General features: G+C 44.3%; 1 pseudogene; it reads right to left on the reverse strand.

Annotated features, from left to right (window-relative positions):
• Positions 1–1,441: 1,441 nt before the first annotated feature.
• LOC125356923 lies at positions 1,442–1,948 on the reverse strand (annotated as a pseudogene).
• Positions 1,949–12,819: the final 10,871 nt, after the last annotated feature.

Raw genomic sequence — 12,819 nt, forward strand, 5'->3', positions numbered from 1 at the left:
CCTGAGTTCAAGCCTCAGGACTGGCAAAAAAGTGTGCGCACACCTGTGCACACACCCATTCTGGGGCTTGAACCCAGCTTGGATGCTGTCACATAGCTTTTTCACTCAGAGCTGGTGCTCTACCATATGAATCATAGGTTTTTGCTGGTTAATTGGATTTTCTTGTCCCTTCTGCCCCTGATCTGTGATCCTCAGATCTCAGCTTCCTGAGTAGCTGGGATTACAGGTGTGAGCCACTGGTGCCCAGTTTACCAGGTTTTTTGTTTTGTTTTGTTTTTTAATAATTATTGTCAAGGTGATGTACAGAGGGTTTTTGTTTTTTTTTACTCAGACTGTTTTCTGGTCCCAGTGCTTGCGTGGAACTGCCTCAGGGGCAAGGCCTTCTCACCCTAGGCAACATTCAGGGTGATTGCCAACCTGAAGTGGGAGACACAAAAGTTCAAGCCAAAGGACATCATCTGAATTATTTGGGTCCAACCTATCCTCATTTCTTGGTCAACCCAGGAGCTTGGGGAAAGTCATGAACAGAGCACATATGCCCAAGCCCAGGACTTGGGCATAGAGAACAGGTCAGCTTGGCAAAGATGTTCCTTCCCTTAGCAAGTGAAACTACACAGAATTTTTAAAATGCCATTTAGGGGCTGAGAATGTGGCCTAGTGGTAGAGTGCTTGCCTAGCATACATGAAGCCCTGGGTTCAATTCCTCAATACCAGATATATAGGAAACGGCCAGAAGTGACTCAAGTAGTAGAATGTTAGCCTTGAGCAAAAAGAAGCCAGGGATGGGGCTGGGAATATGGCTTAGTGGTAGAGTGCTTGACTAGCATGCATGAAGCCCTGGGTTTGATTCCTCAGCACTACATAAACAGAAAAAGCTGGAAGTTAGTGCTGTGGCTCAAGAGGTAGAGGTTTAGCCTTGAGCAAAAAGAAGCCAGGGACAGTGCTCAGGCCCTGAGTTCAAGCCCCAAGACAGGCAAAAAAACAAACTTCTTTAAGCTCAAGGCTAGCACTCTTCCACTGAGCCACAGCACCACTTACAGCTTTTTCTGTTTATGTGGCACTAAGGAATCGAACCCAGGGCTTCATGCATGCTAGGCAAGCACTCTACCTCTAAGCCACATTCCCAGCCCTGATTTCAAGTTTTTATTGTTCTGTTTTCTTTTTTTGTGGGCATTTGGGCATTTTCTGTCATTTATTAGTTTTCTATCAGGTAATTCTGTAGCTTCAAGATCTTCCCGTCGGGCTGGGAATATGACCTAGTGGCAAAAGTGCTTGCCTCGTATACATGAAGCCCTGGGTTCAATTCCCCAGCACCACATATATAGAAAATGGCCAGAAGTGGCAGAGTGCTAGCCTTGAGCAAAAAAGAAGCCAGGGACAGTGCTCAGGCCCTGAGTCTAAGGCCCAGGACTGGCAAAAAAAAAAAAAGGATCTTCCCCTCAAAATTAATACCACCCCCCTCCCCCAAAGTTTAGAGCTAGATCACTTGGTCCTTTCTCTTCTTATCTTTTCCCAATTCAAAATGCTTGCATCTCTTAATGGCCAGCACCCTCTTGGATCTGCAGTTAGGCTCAACACATTCAAGCCTCAGCACAATCTTCTTGGTGGTTTTAGCCTTCTTCTGGAATATTGGCTTGGTCTGCCCACCATAGCCACTCTGCTTCCGATCATAGCGCCTCTTCCCTTAGGCATACAGGGAATCTTTGCCCTTTTTGTACTGGGTCACTTTGTGAGGTGGATGCTTGCCACACTTCTTACAGAAATTCCTTCTGGTTTAGGTACATTGACCATCTTTGCAGTAGCACTGTTAGAACTATGAAGGCAGGCAGGCGTGGCAGTGCACTCGAGAGACAGGCCCGGCCTCCAGAGAAGCCACAACGCTGAGGGCGGCAGTACTCCACTCTGTTTAATGCCTAGCTTCAGGGCGGGGAGCCGAGACCATGACATGCTCCTCCCACCGCTCTGAGGAAAAGCTATTGTTTTGTTTTTAAACATGCATATAGAGCACTTTGACCATATTCACCCTCTCCACCCGCCCTCCTCACTCCCTTTGGTACTTTCTCCCACAACAGAGCCTTTGGTTTATGGAGCTTGAGCTCAGGGCCTGGACTCTTGTCCCTGAGTATTTTTTGCTCAAGGCTAGTGCTCTACCACTTTGAACCACAGTTCCACTTCTGGTTTTCTGGTTGTTAATTGGAGATAAGAGTCTCATGGATTTTCCTGTCCCTGCTGGCTTTGAACCTTGAACCTCAGATCTCAGCCTCCTAAGTAGCTAGGATTACAGTTTGTGAGCCACTGGCACTGGTAGCACCCTGTGTTTTGATTTTCTTTGTTCTCTGTCATTGCCTTTCTAGCTCTCCCCTTCCCTTTGAGGAGGTAGAAACTTAAGACATTGTGGGGCGGATAGCCGTGCACGGAAGTCACAGCCTGAGCAGGGAGAAGGGTGGCCCCTTGGCGGACAGCCTGCCCTGAGTGCCTATGTGGATTGGGGCCTGGAGTGAGTGGAGGGCATCTCCATAGGAAGAGTCGGCATAGGAGCGCCAGCTGGGGCGGAGCGAGGAGGGGCACACGCACAGGGTGTGAGAGCCTGTGTCTTTGGCATCTCTGTTCTACATGGAGAATGAAAAGGGCCCCTACATGTGCGAGCAGCCCGCCCTGGCTGCTGGAGCCTGAATGCAGGAAGGACAAGCTTTGGCCAGTGGAAGCCTTCGAGGGAGGCTGCACGGGTGCAGGCTGAAGCACGTGTCCCAGGCTAAGGTGGGTGAGGGGGATCCCCACCACACTGGCCGGCCCAGGGCACTCTGACAGAGCTCAAGTAGGGTGTCTGTACAAGACAACGTAATGGGGACTTGGCTACAGTCGGGTGAGTCTATTAAGGATAACACAGCTAGGTTTTTGTTTTTTTTTTTTTTACACTTGGAGAAGAGTTAATGTTAGTGTTAAGAGAAAGGAAGAGAACAAGAATGAATCTTGGTGGTGGTGAATTGGAACAGAAGGCGGTAACAGGTATGCATGGTTTTCACTGTCCCCACACAGATATGGATATAAATAAGGATGGCTGTAGTTCTGTCCAGATGGCCTGAGAGCAGTAGTACCCCAACAACAAATACTTTATGCCACGATCTTGGCTTATGAATATCATTGTTCACTAAAGAAGCAGAGGGCTACTTGACAAAGTAGATTTCTGCACAGCTGAAGCTAAAGTACAAGATGTGCCTAGAACATCTTGTTCAAGAAAGTGAAATACTTCTCAAGGATTGATATGATCATGTCAAAGGACAGAGAAGCCAATTGGCCAAATCCGGGGCATGAGCTACTGGTGCCCAGCTCCTCCTTCCTTATTCTTCTTTTTTTTTTTTTTTTGCCAGTCCTGGGGCTTTGGACTCAGGCCTGAGCACTGTCCCTGGCTTCTTTTTGCTCAAGGCTAGCACTTTGCCACTTGAGCCATAGCACTACTTCCAACTTTCTCTTTGTATGTGGTGCTGAGGAATCGAACCCAGGGCTTCATGTATACGAGACGAGCACTTTACCACTAGGCTATCTTCCCAGCCCCTCTCCATGGGTTTTCTATTCTCCTAAAGTGGTCACACCTCCTGAGAAGCCACTCTGTTGACCTTCCTCTGGGAAGCAGTCCCCATGTAGTAAGTATGAAACAGCTGATGCATGCCAGGGAGGTAAAGTGAAGGTCTGCAGTCCATCTGACCATTTTTGCTCTTTAGAGAGAAATCCTTCCTACTATTTCAGTGTGCCACTAAGCCATTGGCAGAAGCTCTTGCCCCCAAGTTGTTGCAACCTGCCGCTGCTTGCCTCTCAACCTGCTGTGCGGGGAGCAAGGGTTCGGGGTACCAGAGGACCTATAGCCTTCTGCCAGCTTCAGATTCCAAGGTTCCATTCACCAAGGTTTTTTATTGGCTCCATATAGGAAAGTATGTGCAGAAAGTAAGGTATAGACATCAACATGTGACAATTTGTTTTTGGTCAGTCGTGGGGCTTGAACTCTGGGCTTGGACTCTGGCCTCAGTCCCTGAGCTCTTCAGCTCAAGGCTAGCGCTCTAGTGCTTGAGCCACTGCATCACTTCCAGTTTTCTGGTGGTTAATTGAAGATAAGAGTCTCTCAGACTTTCCTGCCTGGGCTGGCTTGGAAATGGGATCCTCAGATCTCAGCCTCCAAAGTAGCTAAGATTACAGAGAGCCACCAACGCCCGCTGGTAAACCAGTAGTAGACTTTTCCCTTATCTTGAGAATGAGAGCTAAACAGTAAACAGCTTGCAATTCACATAAACCTTAGTCTACTCCCTGGATCCCACAAAGTTTGCTGTAGAATTAGCCCACATCCTGGATAGAAATCGGAATTCCCATTAAGCCAGGACTGACTGACCTTTCCAGGAAACTCAGTGTCCTGAGCATATGTAGGGAGAAGGCATTCCAAACTCCCAATCCTGACAGGTCTTGCAGCTCAGATTTTCGGGCTCTCACACCAAGCAGTTACCTTTCTGGATTCATTTCCTGAGGGAAAATTATCAACCTAGAAATGTATACTTAATCAAAATATTCAAATGTAAGCAGAAAAAAAAAACATTTTCAGATAGGCAAGGAGTCCAAGTTCTTCAATTTCAGATGTCCTCTGAGAGGAGACGCCTCTGAGAAAGAAACCAGACGTGAACTGTGGGAGCCGGGTGTGGCGTGGCTCACCCCAGAGGCTGAGGCCGGACCCGGAATTCATGGCCAAGAGGGCCTACACTAGCAGACTTTATCTTGGAAGTATAGAAATAGGAACGAGAGGAACTGATGAACAATTTAACTAAAACCACTTAAATCAATACAATCTGTAACTAAAACCCAAGATAATATTAACATTAGAGGGTTCTGGGAGAGCAGAGGCCAGGGAAGTAAGTTGAGGTAAGATCCTCTTTGCTCCTTTGTTGGAGAACAGGATGTCCACCACATCACCACAGTAACTGAAAAAGTAGGCTGTAAATTAGATAGTTAACGATTTCTAATAAAATAATGGAAAGATAAGGGAGAATGACTGAAGACGTGACATTAAGATGCATTGTACTCATAATCTGACTCATGGGATTAAAACCCCTATGTACAACTACTCAAAATAAAAATTTTAAAATTGAAATACAACGCATCCGTTTCACATTATTAGAGGGAAAAAAAGAAAAAGAACCCTACCTAGAACAAGAAAACCTTAGCGGGCTGGGGATATGGCCTAGTGGCAAGAGTGCTTGCCTCATATACATGAGGCCCTGGGTTCAATTCCCCAGCACCACATGTACAGAAAACGGCCAGAAGTGGCGCTGTGGCTCAAGTGGCAGAGTGCTAGCCTTGAGCAAAAAGGAAGCCAGGGACAGTGCTCAGGCCCTGAGTCCAAGGTCCAGGACTGGCCAAAAAAATAAAGAAAGAAAGAAAAACCTTAGTTAATTTGATGAATTGAGGAAAATTATGCTAAATAAAAATAATGATATGGTAAAAATAAATCCAGGCCTAGCTCTAACCCTTATGAATATATTAATAATTAAACCATGAGAGTCGTAACTGGTTAAAGATATATTTCTTTTTTAATTTTTTTATTGCTATAACAGTGATGTACAGAGGGGTTACAGTTATGTAAGTCAGGTAAGGAGTACATTTCTGTTTGGGCGATGTCACCCCTTCCCTCGTTCTCTCTCAGTTTTTTCCTCACATCCCCACCCACAAGTTGTACAGTTCATTTCCGGTGTAATGTTTCCTGAGTACCACTGCTGCATTTGTTTACCCTTTGTCCCTCCATTTGTGCCTTCCTTTGCCCTCCCAAAGACAGATAAATGAACAAACAAGACAAAGAAAAGAAAAGAATTCCTTTGAAAATATATTTCTTTTATCCTATCTACTCAGGAGTCTAAGATCTCAATTTCAAAGCCAGATCGGCTGGGAAAGTGTGTGGGATACTATCTTCAATTAACTAGAAAAATCTGGAAATAAAGATATGGCTCAAGCGGTAGAGTGAAAAGGCCAAATGAAAGTATGAGGCCCTGAGTTCAAGACAGGATACACGTGTGTGCACCTACACACACATACACATGTGTGGAGCGGACACACTTACACAAAGATACTTTAAAAAAAAAAAAGAAAACAGCATAGAATTGAAAAGTGAACCACAAAAACAGGAATAAACTTAAAAATCAGAAGGAAGAAGAAGAGGAGGAAGAGGAGGTGGAGGAGGAGGAGGGAGAAAAGTTGTTATCAACATATATAACAGGTAAATAACATATGAAGTCAAGAACTAACAATCAAGTCAGATGTAGTGGTGCGTGCCTGTATTTCCAACACTTGGGAGGCTGAGGCTTTGGTCAGTTGTGGGGCTTGAACTCTGGGCCAGGGCGCTGTCCCTGAGCTCTTCAGCTCAAGGCTAGTGCTCTACCACTTGAGCCATAGCACCACTTCTGGTTTTCTGGTGGTTAATTGGAGAAAAGAGTCTCATGAATTTTTTTACCCAGCTGACTTTGAACCATGATCCTCAGATCTCAGCCTCCTAAGTGGCTAGGATTACAGGTGTGAGCCAGTGGCACAGGCTTCAGGAAGATCTTGAGTTTGAGGCCAGCCTTGCTTCAAACATATATGATGAGACCATGTTTCAACAAAACAAAAACCAAACAAACAAAAAGGAGAATAAAGCAAAGAGAAAATTTTAACTTTATTAACTTCCTTGTAAGGATTCTGGGATCCCTTACATAGCTCATGGACTACTACATTTTGAGAACTGCCTCTTAAACCAGGAAGGGTGCAAAAATGTCCATAGTGATGTAATAATCTCAGACTAGAGGTAATCTAAAATTCCATAAAAATGAGTGCTTTGTCTTTATAGTTCTGTGCAGTCACAATAAAACATGAACTACAACTCTACATAGCAACAAGACCAAGTGTTAAGAGAAAGCAAGTCACAGAAGAAAACTTGGGTCCCACTGTTTGAAGTTGTATAGAGAAAAAAATAAATCAACTCTCTTGTCCATGACCTCACACAAAAAATGGCAACAGCATAAAGAATAGCCAGGGAATCCTTAACCTCAAAGTCGGGACATCAGACTGTTCACAGAGGAGGGAGACTGAGGTGGTCACGGAGGGGTTGGGAAGGCACCAGCCGGTTCTTGTTCTTATCAGACTAGCAAGTGCCTAGAGGTGAATTTGCAACATTACGACTATTTTTATATGCCCTATACACATTTGTTAACCTTCTAAATATACTGGTTATTGAAGGCTTTCATTTTCAATATAGGAAGATAAAGCAAGAGGCTGGAGGTGCGGCTCAAATAGTAGAGTCTCTCTAGCAAGCTCAAGGCTCTGAGTTCAAACTTCAGCAATGCAAGAAAAAAAAAAGATAAAGCAAGAGCTGAACACAATGGCACCTGCCTGAAATCCTAGCACTCATGAGGTGGAGGAAAATGTTGTATTAGCTTGAGGTTAGCCTGGGCTACATAGGGAGACTTTGTTGGAGAAAAAAGAAGAGAAGGAAAAGGAAGAGGAAGAACAAAGGGGGAGGAGGAGAAGAAGAAGGAAGAGGAAGGAGGAGGAAGAGGCTTATTAAAACCACTGTGCAAAGACAGGAGAATGGCAAGGTCAAAGCAAGCCTGGGCTAGCTAGTGCACTTTGTCTTAAGAAATCAAGGACAAGGAATCTAGGAGTGTAACTCAGTGGTAGAACACTCCCTTAGCATGTACAATGCCTTGGATTGAGTTCCTAGCACTACAAACACTAACTAGATAAATCCCTACACCATGTTTTCAAATATCCCTGAATATAATCTGCATTAGAGAAAAACCATACTAGAAAATACAAGCTTCTTAGAAATAAACTGTAATTACAGTATTAGATAGGATCTTGCTGTGTAGCCTATGCTAGTTATGAATTTGAGATCTTCTTGCCTCGGCCTAAATGCTGGGATTAGAAATGTGAGTGCCACCAAGACAGACAGGTAATCTTTTTCCTTCCTTCCTTCCTTTTTTGTTGGTGTGGGGCTTGAACTCTGGACCTGAGTGCTGTCCCTGAACTTTTCAGCTCCAGGCTAGCACTCTACCACTTGAGCCACAGAGCCACTTCCTGTTTTCTGATGATTAATTGGAGATAAGAGTCTCACAGACTTTCCTACCCAGGCTGGCTTTGAACCAAGATCCTCATATTTCAGCCTCCTAAGTAGCTAGGATGACAGGTGTGAGCCACTAGCACTCGGCCTTTCTTCCTTCCTTCCTTTTTGTGCTGGTCCTAGGGCTTGAACACAGGGCCTGGGCACTGTCCTTGAGGTTTTTTGCTCAAGGCTAGTGGTTTAACACTTGGGCCACAGCTCTACTTCCAGCAATTTGGTGGTTGCATTGAAGGTAAGACTCTCATGGACTTCCTTGGCCAGGCTGGCTTTGAACCTTGATCATCAGATCTCAGCCTTCTAAGTAGCTACAATTACAGTCAGGAGCCACCAATGCGAAGCCAACTTTTTTTCTTTTTTCTTTTCCATCCTGGGGATTGAACTCAGGGCCTGGGCTCTGTCCCTGAGCTTCTTTTTGCTCAAGGCTAGCACTCTACCACTTGAGCCACAGCACCACTTCTGCCTTTTTCTGTTTATGTGGTGCTGAGGAATCTAACCCAAGGCTTCATGCATGCTAGGCAAGAACTCTACCACTCTACCAGCCCCTCATTGTGATATTTTTATACATAGATTCAATGGCCCCCATCAACTTCACCCTCTCTATCACTGTCCCTTGGTTCCCTCTTCTTAAAACAATTTCAGCAAGTTTTCTCATTTTATTTTTATACATACTTGTAATTTTAGCTACTTGTAATTTTAGAGGCTGAAATCTGAGGATTGAAGTTCGAAGCCAGCCTGGGCAGAAAAGTCCCCATGAGACTCTGATCTCCAACTAACCAGCAAAAAGGCAGAAGTGGAGCTGTGGCTTAAGTGGTAGAAAAACTCAGGGGCAGCTCCTATGTCCTGAGTTCCAGCCCCAGGACCAACATGAAAGGAAGGAAGGAAAGAAGGAAGGAAGGAAGGAAGGAAGGAAGGAAGGAAGGAAGGAAGGAAGGAAGGAAGGAAGGAAGGAAGGAAGGAAGGAAAAGAAATGATGAACAAAAGGGGAGAGGGCAGGCCCCTTGTATATCTTCCCTAGGCCTTTTAGAAAACATGGAGTTCAGCCAGGCACTAGTGGCTCATGTCTGTAATCCTAGCTACCCAGGAGGCTGATATCTGAGGATCACTTGGAAGCCAACTTGGGCAGCAAAGTCTGAAACTCTTATCTCCAATTAATCAGAAAAATCAGAAGTGGAGCTCAAATGGTAAGTCAAATGGTAGAGCTCCTGATGCGAGTGAAAAAGCTAAGCTAGAGCAAGAAGCCCTGCGTTCAAGCCCCAGTGTCAGCGTAAACAAAACAAAACAAGAAAAGCAGAGGGGAATGGGTGCTGTACACAAATGAATGCTAGCAATATGGCCACAGCAGAACTGGAGGAGGCGGCAGTTACCCAGCATGCTGTGGGCGCCCTTGTACAAACAAGGGCGAGATGCTTGCCAAGAGAGCTAATGTGTGTATTGAGCATATCAAACATTTGAAGAGCTGAGATAGCGTCCTGAATGTGTGTTGGAAAATGACCAGGAAAAGAAGGAAGCCAAGAGAAAGGTCTCCGGGTTCAAATGAAGCGCCAGCCCTCTTTGTCCAGAGAAAGCAGCCTTGGTGAGAAGCAGCAGAAAAGCCTGAGAGGGAAGAACCCATTTCTAGTGCACTCATGGCATAAGTGGCACCCAAAAAACACCAGGCCTGGGGGCTGAGAATATGGCCTAGTGACAAGAGTGCTTGCCTCCAACACATGAAGCTCTCGGTTCAATTCCCCAGCACCACATATATGGAAAACGGCCAGAAGTGGCGCTGTGGCTCAGGTGGCAGAGTGCTAGCCTTGAGCGGGAAGAAGCCAGGGACAGTGCTCAGGCCCTGGGTCCAAGGCCCAGGACTGGCAAAAAAAAAAAAAAAAGAACACCAGGCCTGGGACTGTTAAGAAAACCTGGATACCCTTCTTCTTACGGATGCTATGATGCAGTTGCATGTCTTGCATAATTCCGGCACCTCCACTACTTTGGATTGAAACAAAACAAAACAGATCCAGCTTAGAAATAATGTTTGACTCAAGCTAAAGCTCATGTTTGGAGAGAATCTGGCCTCGTTTGCCTCATTCTAAGACTTATGTCATCTGCTTTCCAAACCCAAGAAGGACCTTCATTTCCTGTTGAAGGCTCTTTACACTTTGCCAGCTATTGGCCCTTTCCAGAAGCTTGACAAGAGATCCTGGCTGGGAAGGACAGTCTGAATTCATTATAGACAATGGATTGACACCACAGTTTCAGTGACTCATCTGCCTGGTTGCCCACTTTGAAATCTCAAGATCTGTACTATCTAATTGAAAGAATTGTTTTAGCTGGCTGAATTCTATTACATGGCAAAACCACCTCAAATTAGGTCTCTAACCATTAATTTCTGTGGCTGTTTTCAACAGAAGACAAGGAAAGAAATGATTCCTGAATTGTCTTTTTATGAAAAAATAGTTTAAAAAGTCACTTGTGGCTCATGCCTGCAATCCTAACTACTCAGGATGTAACTAAGATCTGAGGATCAAGGTTCAAAGCCAGTCTGGGAAGGAAAGTCTATGATACTCTTATCCCAGCTACCAAAAAAAACAGAAGTAGACCTGTGGTACAAGTGGTAGAGCACTAACCTTGACAAAAAAGCTTAAAGATAGGGCTCGGGCCCTGAGTTCAAGCCCCAGGACCTGTAGACACACAAAAATATTAATGAATCCATAGGTGTTTTTTTCTCTAATGTGTCTAAATCCATAGATTTTTTTGTTTTTGTTAAGAGCAAATCCTAGGACTTAAGCTCAAACCCAGGCCTAAACCATAGCCTCACTTCTGGATTTTTGGTGGTTTTGAGAGATTAAGAGTCTCACAGACTTGTCTGACTCCACTGTTTTTGAGCCATGATCTTCAGATCCTCCTGAGTTACTAGGATTACAAGTGTGAGCCATTGGTGCCTGGCTAGGAATACATAGGTGTGTGTGTGTGTGTGTGTGTGTGTGTGTGTGTGTGTGTGTGTGTGTGTGTGTGATGGTCCTGGAGATTGAACTCAGGGCCTAGGAACTGTTCCTGAATTTCTTTTCTCAAGGCTAGTGCTCTACCAGTTCCAGCTCTTTTTGTAGTTGAGTAGCTAGGGTTACAGGTGTGATCCACTGGTTCTCAGCATGAATACAAGTTTCCTACCTTCCTTCCTTCCTTCCTCTCTCTCTCTTTCTTTCTTTTTTCTTTTTTCTAGTTCTGGGCCTTGGACTCAGGGCCTGAGCACTGTCCCTGGCTTCTTTTTGCTCAAGGCTAGCACTCTGCCACTTGAGTCACAGCACCACTTCTGGCCATTTTCTATATATGTGGTGCTGGGGAATCGAACCCAGGGCCTCTTGTATATGAGGCAAGCACTCTTGCCACTAGGCCATATTCCCAGCCTCTTTCTTTCTTTCTTTCTTTCTTTCTTTCTTTCTTTCTTTCTTTCTTTCTTTCTTTCTTTCTTTCTTCTTCCTTCTTTCTTTCTTTCTTTCTTTCTTTCTTTCTTTCTTTCTTTCTTTCTCTCTCTCTCTCTCTCTCTCTTTCTCTCTTTCTTTCATTTCTTTCTTCTTCTTTTTTCTTGCCAGTCCTGGGGCTTGAACTCAGGGCCTGAGCACTGTCACAACACCACTTCTGGATTTTTCTGTTTTTGTGGTGCTAAGGAATCAAACCCAGGGCTTCATGTATGCTAGGCAAGCACTCTAGCTCTAAGCCACATTCCCAGCCCTTGAATACAAGTTTTATATCCATTTTATTTCAAGAATGTTGTGATGAAAAGAAGACAATAAAAACAGGTTATAGCAAAATGGACATTTAAGTTTAGGTTAAAAAACTATTCTAAAACTTATGTATTAATTTTTTGAGTGACAGTTACTACATTTCTGTAATTTACCTTTTTTAATCTTAAATATGAGAAATGATATCTAGACCAAAGACATTGTTTTGTTTTATAACTAAACAAAGGCATTCTTTTGTTTCTATAACTTCTTTAAATGCAAACCAACCCTTCATGCTTGATTATTTGTGCATCACAAACACGTGCACACACACACACACACACACACACACACACACACTCCCCACATAGGAACAACAGCAGAGGTATCTATATGGGGAAGGAAGTCATTAAATTCCTAGGAGTCATATTAAGGGAGCTCCAGAGCAATAGCAATATTAACAGTCAATAATTTCACCTATATACCTTGTATAGTTCAAGTGATACAGAGCTAGTTTGGCATGTATGAGGCCCTGGGTCCGATTCTAGTACTGCAAAGAAAAAAATACTAGTGAGGGCACAGAAAGGAGGAAGGAAGAGTGAGCAAATGCAATCAATGCTATCCAATATACACTATGTGGAAAAGGACCTATGTAATTTGTGGGCAGGGCTAGCAGGGGGAATCTGGGGGAAAGCAAAGGAAGGGGTGATATTGTCCAAATAAAGAAATGTACTCACTACCTGACTTATGGAATAGTGACCCCTCTATACAACACCTTAATAACAATAAAATTATAATTTAAAAAATAGTGAATGATTTCTTTTACAAAAAGTCATGGTATAATTATCTCTCCCTCTCTCTCTCTCACTCTTTGCCAGTCCTAGGCTTTAACTCAGGGCCTGGGCTCTGTCCCTGAGCCTCTCTGTGTTCAAGGCTAGCACTCTACCACTTGAGCCTCAGCACCACTTCTGGCTTTTTCTGTGTATGTGGTGCTGA

The sequence above is a fragment of the Perognathus longimembris genome, chromosome 8 (genome assembly GCF_023159225.1).
Source record: "Perognathus longimembris pacificus isolate PPM17 chromosome 8, ASM2315922v1, whole genome shotgun sequence".
NCBI classification, from domain to species: domain Eukaryota; kingdom Metazoa; phylum Chordata; class Mammalia; order Rodentia; family Heteromyidae; genus Perognathus; species Perognathus longimembris.